The sequence below is a fragment of the Artibeus jamaicensis genome, unplaced genomic scaffold (assembly GCF_021234435.1).
Source record: "Artibeus jamaicensis isolate MK-2021 breed Jamaican fruit bat unplaced genomic scaffold, CSHL_Jam_final scaffold_1031, whole genome shotgun sequence".
Lineage (NCBI taxonomy): Eukaryota > Metazoa > Chordata > Mammalia > Chiroptera > Phyllostomidae > Artibeus > Artibeus jamaicensis.
In genome coordinates, this window is record NW_026522026.1 from 3,083,848 (window position 1) to 3,093,335 (window position 9,488).

At 39.0% G+C, this 9,488-nt stretch overlaps 1 pseudogene; it reads right to left on the bottom strand.

Moving 5' to 3' along the window:
* Positions 1-1,252: 1,252 nt before the first annotated feature.
* LOC119052829 (stAR-related lipid transfer protein 4-like) lies at positions 1,253-1,863 on the bottom strand (annotated as a pseudogene).
* Positions 1,864-9,488: the final 7,625 nt, after the last annotated feature.

Consider the following 9,488-nt stretch of genomic DNA (forward strand, 5'->3'; position numbering starts at 1 on the left):
ATGTATACAAAATAGACATGTATACAAGATACATACATGTACACAAACACCAATACACACAAAAATTTGCCTGGACACATTGAGATTCTGCCTCATGCCCTCATTTTAAAAGTAAATGAGGTGGAAAGCCAAAGAGTCTTTTGGAATGCTCAATTCATTCAGGAATGTTCATTGAAAGGCAGCCAGAGATCAAGGGACCTTTTATGGTCCATTTGAGTTATAAAATGACTCATTTAAGCATTTGGATAAATCTCTGAATGTATTTGTTATAGTTCCAAGAAAAAGAAATTCACATTGCAATTGTGAGTGTTTATGAAGTAGTTAGTAATACTTTATGAGCTGAGAGATACTTTAAAAACTGAAACATATGCAGCATTCATTGAATTTGACCTTCTAGAGAGATGATCCCTTGTTGCTGACTACAGGATACCGCCAGCCAGGTCACACAACCCAGGCTACTGTCTAGTCAATGTGGTGTCCCCAGCACACATCTGGCTGTTGCTGTACTGCTTTATTCATGCATAAATGTTTTAAGACTCCCCAAAACATAAAGATACAACTATATTTTTAAAGATACCCACAAAATAATGCTATCTTTTAGGTATCAAAATTGAATTACATTTGATTTGAAATTATAGTTACTATAACACCCTTTTCTTCTATCCTTTTCTTATTTCTGATCTTTTCAATTCTTCGAGTAGTGCCAGCCAATTGGCACTGAAGTTAATTTTTATAAAATATAGAGAAGAGTTTTTTCTTTAGTCCAAGATATTGGAGAACTCATAAAGAATGGCAAAAGTAAGGCACTAATATTTAACTTTTGAAAAATTAAAACTTTTACAAAATGTTCATAAAGCTCTAAAATAGATGATTTTAAGCCAAAGGCAGGAAGCTTGTCCTTTCTCTAATTTCTAGGCAGCCCAAAACGTCCTACTGAGGCACTATTCAATTTCTTCAGTATCAGTTGGAGAACCGCTCCTACTTCCTGGTGGATTTCTATACTCTCCGCTTCTGGACACACTGCTATACCAAACAATGTGCAAATAACTATTTGAGAAAACAAAAATGTCCTCTCTTAGACAGCTATTTAGTTTAGCAATAAAATAATGCAAATAAATCTCAAGTTTTTCTACAGACTCTAAAGAAAATAGGAAAGGGTGCTGATTTTTATGGGCCATCGAGCTGAGAGAAAGAATTGCCCGAGGGAACCGTGGAACAAGATAAAACGTGTTTTGCCTTCCAGAAGGCAAATCTACGGTGAATCACCGTGGAGGCTGACGCAAGTGCTTGCTGTGGTTGTATCTACTGCAGACTGAAGAAATGCCCTGTGCAGAGCCGTCTGAATGTAGCATGTCAAAGACTCTAGTTTGCATCATCTTTCGGTGGAACACAAAACCAACCCCTGGGATGGTTGTACCTGTGAGCGAATTCTGGTCTCTTTCCATTCTGGTCAAGACTTATCCCACTGAATAAGAACCCTCCTTGACAGTCCCCAGTGCAGGAGGAATCAGCAAACTGTCTCGGGGAAATGGTATCCCAGAGCTGACCAGCAGTAGTGTAACTTATAGAACAGCAATCTTCTTCAAAGTGCTCCAAAATGTACACTGAAGTCATTAGGCCGTCCCAATGCAAGCAACAGAGACCTGAGCATATATGGTCCGTCACACTGTTGACAACATCACTGATAGCACATTGGGCTTAGAAAAGATAACCATTAAATTCTTCCGCAGGTTTTCTCTAAATTATGACAGCTCTTGTTTTCTTGGCAACTTGCCACATATTGCCTGCAGTGCTATGGTGCTGGATGAGATCCTTTCTAAGTTTAGTTGCAGAAGCAGCAGCATCAGGCACATCTTCCATTTGCTTCCCCATCCCCCAGAAGAATCCAGGAGTGGTGCAGAGCTCAGAAGCGTCCTTGCAGGACAAGACTCCAGCAGGGCGATTTTCTTTAATTATATAATGTCTTCATTCTGCTGTTAACTCAGTGCAGATATAATCTTAATCATTTACTACCTAAGGAAAAGTCTACTGTGGTGACTCACTGTTTTAGAGTTTAATGGAACCCAACACATCTCTGTGTTTATCTTACATTCTGGAATAAAAGTACCAGAGCAGTTGTATAGAGTTATACACAGGAGTAGTGCACAGGATCCTGATTCTCAGGTTGGGTTTTTTTTCCATTACAAGATTCTGCTCTTTATGGTCTGTTATGGCTTCACATTTCAGAGGCATCTTCCCTTTTCTCAAGCACCAAATATAGAAATAAAAATACACTGTCAGAAAATATGGAATTCTAGAGGGAACAGGTAGGCTCTTACTAGACTTGTGAGCCATAATTTAGCCCAAGGCTGAGGCTGGTTGGAGGAAGAGACAGTAGTGTTCCAAACAGGTAGTTATTTCAGGCAAACAGGATGACTGCTTTTCTTTCTCACTATAGTTACTGTTCAGGTCGCTTTTTAAACTGAACTTGTTTTGCCATCAAATAGAACTCTAGTAGCTTTGCCAGCTTAAGAACAACTTAATTGGAGCTCTCCAACAGTTGAGCATAGCCCTATGGAATCATAAATAATACTAGTTGATAGTTCAAGTCCAGTAACCAACTTCTTTCCTGTTAGTTCCAGACAATGATTTTGGATAGAGTTCTATTCTCTTACTTGCCTTGGCTAATGAGACAAAAAAACATGCTGTTCATGTCAGCCATTGTTTATGTACAGACAAAAGGACACATCTTAAGTACACAGGAACTTCTCAAAAAACAAAAAAAAAGTTTTGACATCGTTTTGAGTGAAGTCTTATAAAGAGTAACTTTTATGATATGTGACTCATAAAATGCACATATACATTAAGAACAATAATGAGAAATCTCTTAGTCTGTAGGTGAGTCTTGGTGTCTTGGCCACAAATATATACAAGGTATTTTCACTGCTTTATATGCAGTGTTCAGTGGGTGATTATCAAAATCTCCACCTCTCCCTCTCTCATTCTGTTTTAAAATAAAAAGAAGTTTTGATACTTCAAATGGAAAGAGACTTATGGCAACTGGGAGAAATTGGACAGTGCGATAATAATGACAGAGTGAGTAATGTTTTGATTTCATATTTTTTCTTGATCAAGTATAAATACCTTTGCAAACACATTTATTGCTGCACCCAAAGTCAACAGGGGAAAATAATGTTCATTGTAATAAAAGCAGACAAAGTGTTTTCATAATAGTCATACTAACTAAAATCAATACACAGCCCCATTGAACTCTGCCTACACAATCTGTATAGATCTCATTCAGCAGTAAATTCTTTTTTTTCTTTTCATTTCATGTCGAATATTGAATCTGGAAGAACAGCTCTATTTCCCTTGAGGTTGTTACATCTTGATCTCTTCCCTCACCCTCCTCTTCTTCCTTCTGTGCCTCCTCCTCTTTTTCTTTTGCCTTACATTTTAGTCATCCTGTTGAAAGACAAGGGAGTGAAAAAGTGGACAAAAAATGATCAGCATATTCTTGTAAAGAGCCTACTCTGTGTCAGACTGTTCTCAGTTCCACAATTAACAGTGATCTTTGCTTACCTGGAGCTTATGTGGGATTTGGAAAGGGTAAAATAATAGACACTGAAGAAATGAGCTCAGTAATGGAAGCTCAGAAAAGGCCTCAGTTAGATGGTGATGATATTTGAGCTGTGACTTGAAGCAATGCTCAGCTCTGGGGACGAAGCTTTCCAGGAAGAGCACAAGACCCCAAGACATAACTGAACTTGGCAGGTTTGAGGATCAGAAGAAGGCATGGACAGCTGGGGCAGAGTGAGTGCCATCTCAAAGGCAGAGATGGACCAGAGTTTGAGAACCCTGAGGAGCTACAATGAGTCAGTACTTTATTCAATGGGAAATCATTGGAAGTTTTTAAGCAGAGCAGTGATGTAACTTGATTTAGTTTTTAAATGATCACCCTGGCTGGTGTATCCAGGTGAGAGATGATGATGTGTGGACCAAGGTAGTAACAGTGATGATGGAGAAATGCAGACAGGTTTGAGGTGCAATTTGAATATAAAAATAAGAAGATTTACTGATGATTAAATAGTCTGGCAAGGGAAGAGAGATATCAAGGATAAATTTTTAACTTTTAATTGAACAACTAGGTGGGTTTACCAATTTGAGGAAGCGTTAGGGATCAGCTGGTTTGTGGAGGGAGTATCAAGAGCTCTTTTCTGGCCATAAAGATCCTGTGTAAATCTCAAACACTTCCAAAAGGAGCATCATTGCTAATGATATTTTTAGTTTATAGAGTATATTGTACACTTTAAAGAGTTTTATTTTCATGACTGATGGACAGATTGCATGGGTGGGTGGGGAGAGTTGGGTATGAAGGGGATGAGAGTGGAGAGAGGGGGCACAGAGTACAGAGGACAGAGTGCTCACTGTGGAGTTGTTGTTGACCACAGGCCAGGCAATCTGGCCTTGGCTCTGCCTCTTCACAAGTTCATTCCCGTTCCTTCTCCCCTGCCTCCTCCAGACCACAGTTCTGGGGGTTGATAGGAGGTACTTTCCAGGGAAAGGAAAACAGCAATTGGCTTCTACTCCCTTTCTTTTGCAATCCTCATTTGTCTTTGAAAAATCTATACTTTTCTTGATATATATGTTATTCTAGTTGTCACATTAAGGCTTCCTAATCTATGAACTTCCGGGTTCACTGAGTTCTAGGAACCAGGAAAGCATACCCTAATTCAGCATTTACTTCTTTGATATTTATATTTCAATAAATATAAGTAATTTGAATGATTCATTTAAAGGAATGTCTTTTAAACTATAAAGTAATACTGAGGTTAGATCTTATCAATGATTTATTACCTTTCACTCAGTTGCCAACTGAATTTTAATTTTTATAGGACTATTTTTTAAAGTTACTAACTAATATTTATGTTAAAGACTATTACATTTTATTTTGAGGTTTTATTTTGAAATAGATCAATAGGAAATTACCAAGATAGTACAGAGAGGTTCATTGTACCCTTCACCTGGTAACAATTATTATTTTAGAAAGCTCCAATATATTTGCCTTTAACTAATTTGAAGGAGCAAAAATTTTACAAATAATTAGGTTTTGCTAAAAATATTTATTTGCATTTTTGTTTCATATCTATGCAGGGCAGAATTACAGAGTCACAGAGTATGTATATGTTATTTATTGGGTTTTAAATTATAAAATTAATACATGTTTATTGTCTAACATTAAAAAATATAATAGCAAAAAAGAAAAGATATGTAAACTACCTGTAATGGAAGAACTGAGATCTATGTATGTAAACATTTATGCATAAAGTCTTTCCATGTAGGTGAGGGGAGGGCACTCCAGGAAGAGGAACAAGCTAGTACCGAAGTCTAAATTGACAGGCAACATGTCACCTTTAGCAACCAAAGGAAGTTCAATATGATTGGATCTTGGAGTATTAGCGGGCAGTGTGGGAGGAGACTACGGAGAACTCAGTAGAGGCTTGTTAATTGAAGGCCTTATAATCCCCAAAGGAAATTTAGTCTTTATCCTAAGGGCAATGAAAAAGCCCTCAGGGAATGCTCAGGTAAGAAATAACGTGATCAGCTTTGTGTTTTAGATCATTTCTGCCTGCAGCACAAAGAAAGGACACCAGAGTGGAGCATGACTTGAGGCAAGAAATGAGATTTTCAAGTAATTCAGGCAAGAGATAATGGGTATGTGGACTAGTGAAATGTCAGTAGGGAAGACATTTGGTTATTAATAGGACTTGGAAGATTAAGAGAGAGGAATAAGTTGAGGAGAACTTCCAGTTGCTTAGACAACTAAGTAGCTCCATTCACAAACAAGAGAAGGGGAGATTGGGGTCAAGAAGAGTTTACTTGGTTGGGATGAAGCACAGGTCATCTAACGGATGTGTCCAGGACACAGTAGATACATGGTTAGTTCTTTGATTCAAGACAGAGGTCTGTGTTGAGAACAGAGGTTGGGCGCTGGCCGGGTAGCTTGGCTGGTTGGAGTGTCATCCCATACACCAAAGGGCCGAGGGTTTTATTCCTGGTGAGGGCACATGGCTGGGTTGCAGGGTCAGTCCCTGGTTGGGGCATGTACAGGAGGAGACCAATCAATGTTTCTCTCTTGAATTGGTGTTTCTCTCTCTCTCCCCCCTTTCTCTCTCTAAAACCAATAAGCATATCATCAGGTGAGGATTTAAATTTAAAAAAAATATATAGAATGGGAGTTATTATTAAATAAATGGCTACTCGGGTAAAGGAATTCTAACAAAAAAAGAGAAAGACTGGAGAGAGAAACAACTGTATTTTAAAACATGGAAGAAAAAGGTCACTGGGAAATAATGTGATGCAGCACAGCCGCACAGCAAATAGTCGAAGCAGACGGTATAATGTCAGGGAAGCCAAGTGAAGAAAGGTGTTCAGGGAGGAGGTGGAGGGATCAAGTGCTCCTGAGTGAGGACGTGGAAAGAAAGAAGAAAAAGAGAAACGCCAGATCTCTCTGCATGCCCGTCCTATCTGTTTAAATCAACGTGAATAGTCGGAGAGTGCTGGAAGTGTTTCTTCAATGCTGAGAGCAGTTATACTTACCACTGTACTGGTGGTGAGGACCTCAAGTGAGGTCACCGGGTTTGGGCACAGACCGTTTTCATGAAAAAGGTTAGAAATGGAAAGGTGGTGGAAGGATGTCAGAGTCGGGCTCGCTGGACCCAAAGTCCAGAGCAAAGGGCTAGTACGGTATGGGTATGTCCTAGACTCCGAATGCCTTTTGAAGACAATTTAAAAAATTCATAGGAAGTAAAATATGGGCAGCCTCTGAGCTCATCTCCCAGGACTGGTCCCCAGCAGGATGTAAAGAGCAAAGTGGCTGCAAGACTTTATTGGAAAGAAATTAATGAGGTGGGAGTGGAACATTATGAATAAAGCAGAGATGACTTTCAAGACAGATCCTGATGTTTTACATTGGCTGATTTGTGTACTGTTATCATCAGTAATCCTTAGGTAGAAAAGAAGCACACTGCTAACCCAGTGTTTTTCAGTGGTAAACAGTATGGATGGGTGTCTGAAGTGTTCTTTTATATTACAGTTTTATTTAGATAGTGATCTTTCTCACTTGGTTCAAACTAGGGTGTTAATGGCCTAAAATTAGAACATTTCCTTGCCTCCTTTGATGATTCCCAGAGAGAGAGGTAGAATCTCTTCCTATCTATCTCTTCAGGGCATTATCTTTAAAAATTCTGAGAAACTGAAAGAGAGAATACAAAAAACAAGTTGAGGTTCTCGGGCTCTGGCCTGGGCTGGGCCTGCTGGATCCTGCTATCAACAGCATCTTCGCTATTTTCTTTTGAACTCTGCTTGCTCTTCTTTCGCTCAATCCTATCAACATGTGCTGTGGGAAGCCACGTACTACACTATCATACGGAGGGACCCAGAGGAAGGACACAGCTTTCTCTTCCTCAGAAGCAGGGAGCTCCATGAAGGCCAGGCCAAAAATCATCCATTTTTTTCTCCATGTTCCCGGCAGCTAGTCCACAGAGAGTGCTCAAAAATATTTTCTTAATAAGCATATGAGTGTTGTCATGAGACTAGGCACATCTCTAATAACTTTATAAAGAGTACTGTGACTTTTGTTTAACACTCAAGTATTGCTGACAATATCTGTGGGAAAACACTCATATCTGGGCACAGCACACAATCCACTTGAGGATAAGTAAATAAAATTTTAGGTTTACAGGAAGTGGAAGTCATATCACACCTAAGAAAAATCCTTGTTTCAAACTATTTTGAAGCTGACTCTCATCTATCACACATGATGCAGGGCTTCAGCCAACACTATTTGAATAAACAGAATACATTTTAACCCACAGTCTGAGCCTTAGTTTGAAGCCTCTGTCTGGTGGATGCTGTCATATTTACATGGTAAATTTGAAAAGCTACTATATTGCAGATCTCTCTGTGCAGAGTTGAATCCATGTCTGCAGCATTGAGTCATGCTCTGGGAATTAAAGACATTTTCACAATATAAGCATTTGTGTGCATTTCATATCGAAACTCAAAAGTGTCAGTGGGGTGATTTCACTGAACAATCAACAGAAAGCGGACACTTAAAACCAAGAGCACAATATAACTCTGGGTTGTTGGTTGTATTGGAAGGTTATGTTCATGGGCTGGTATACTTTACTTTTTGTAAAAGGTCTTAAATTATAGACTTCTGTAAAAAGATGAATTAAAGTGATTTTAGGCAATTTGATTAGGATTAAAATGTCATTGACATAATTTTGGAGAACTCAGTTAAGAGTAAAATTTCCCTTTAAAAGAAATGGAATTAAGTGAGAAGGATCATTTAACAAGCATTTCTACGATCACTTTGTAAATTTGAGCCATGTGGAAGCAATTGTTTGCAGAAAAGGCGTGAGTGGAAGTCACTGCACCCGGTTCCAGCGCCAGCCCTTGCCCTCCTCTGCTGCCGGTATCATGGTCTTTGGGGCTCTCTGCCTCTGTGTCCTCATCTGCTCCTGTTATAGGAGGAAGTTAGCTTCAATCAATTGTAGAATCTATGATTATACAATCTTTGATTGTACAATCATAAAAATCTAAACTCTATTATTATATTTTATAATATCCCTAATGTCCAAAAATGAAACACAGAAGCATTATAATTTCTTTGTACACATAATTTAGTGGATCTCAATATAATACTCTGTCCATGACACAGGGCATAAATAGAGGGAAATGTATTTATAATTAAATGATATGTGCTTTATATGAAATGCCCAAGCATACATACTCTAGAAGACGAAGCAGACAGGCACTATGCCTACTTGTAATGGGTTAAGTCTGCATTTGGGAGAAGTGAGCTGTTTGGAAGCCACTTTAAACAAGCATCACAGAGAAGTGAAAGCCCAGGAGTCCCAGTGTGAGCACTAGAAAAACAAAACAAAATGATGTTTGGATAAGTAATAATAGACCAGATTTGTAGGTGATAAGAAGAGGACAAAGTTAGAAAGTATGATACTTCTTTGAAGCTTTATTTGCTGTTTCTTTGTAAAATGTTTATTTAGTCTTGATTGTCTCATGGCTTATTTTGGAAAAAGAAAGTGTGGGCAGACTGAGCAACTTGGTAATTCAAATACCCTGGGAGGTAAGAGGACTAGAGAGCACTAGGAGATTTCTGTTTTGCTTTTTTCCCCATTTTTTATTGTTCAATTATTTTTTTATAGTGTAGTCAGGAGACTTTCTTGAAGAGGGCATTTGCACAGAGAATGGAAAGAAGCAAGGAAGGGGATGCAAAGCAGAGGAAGACTCTGATGGAGGCGGGTGCTGAGAAAGTGTGAGCAGCTGTAACAAGGTCAGCCCGAGAAGACTGCAATAGAACACACAGGCCAAACAGAGAAAGCGGCAGAAGATGCAGTCAGAGAGAGGAGACGGTGTAGGGACTGGGGAGCCACTGTGAGGACTTACCAGTAACTTTTATTAGTGAGATGGGAAGCCCCAGGAGT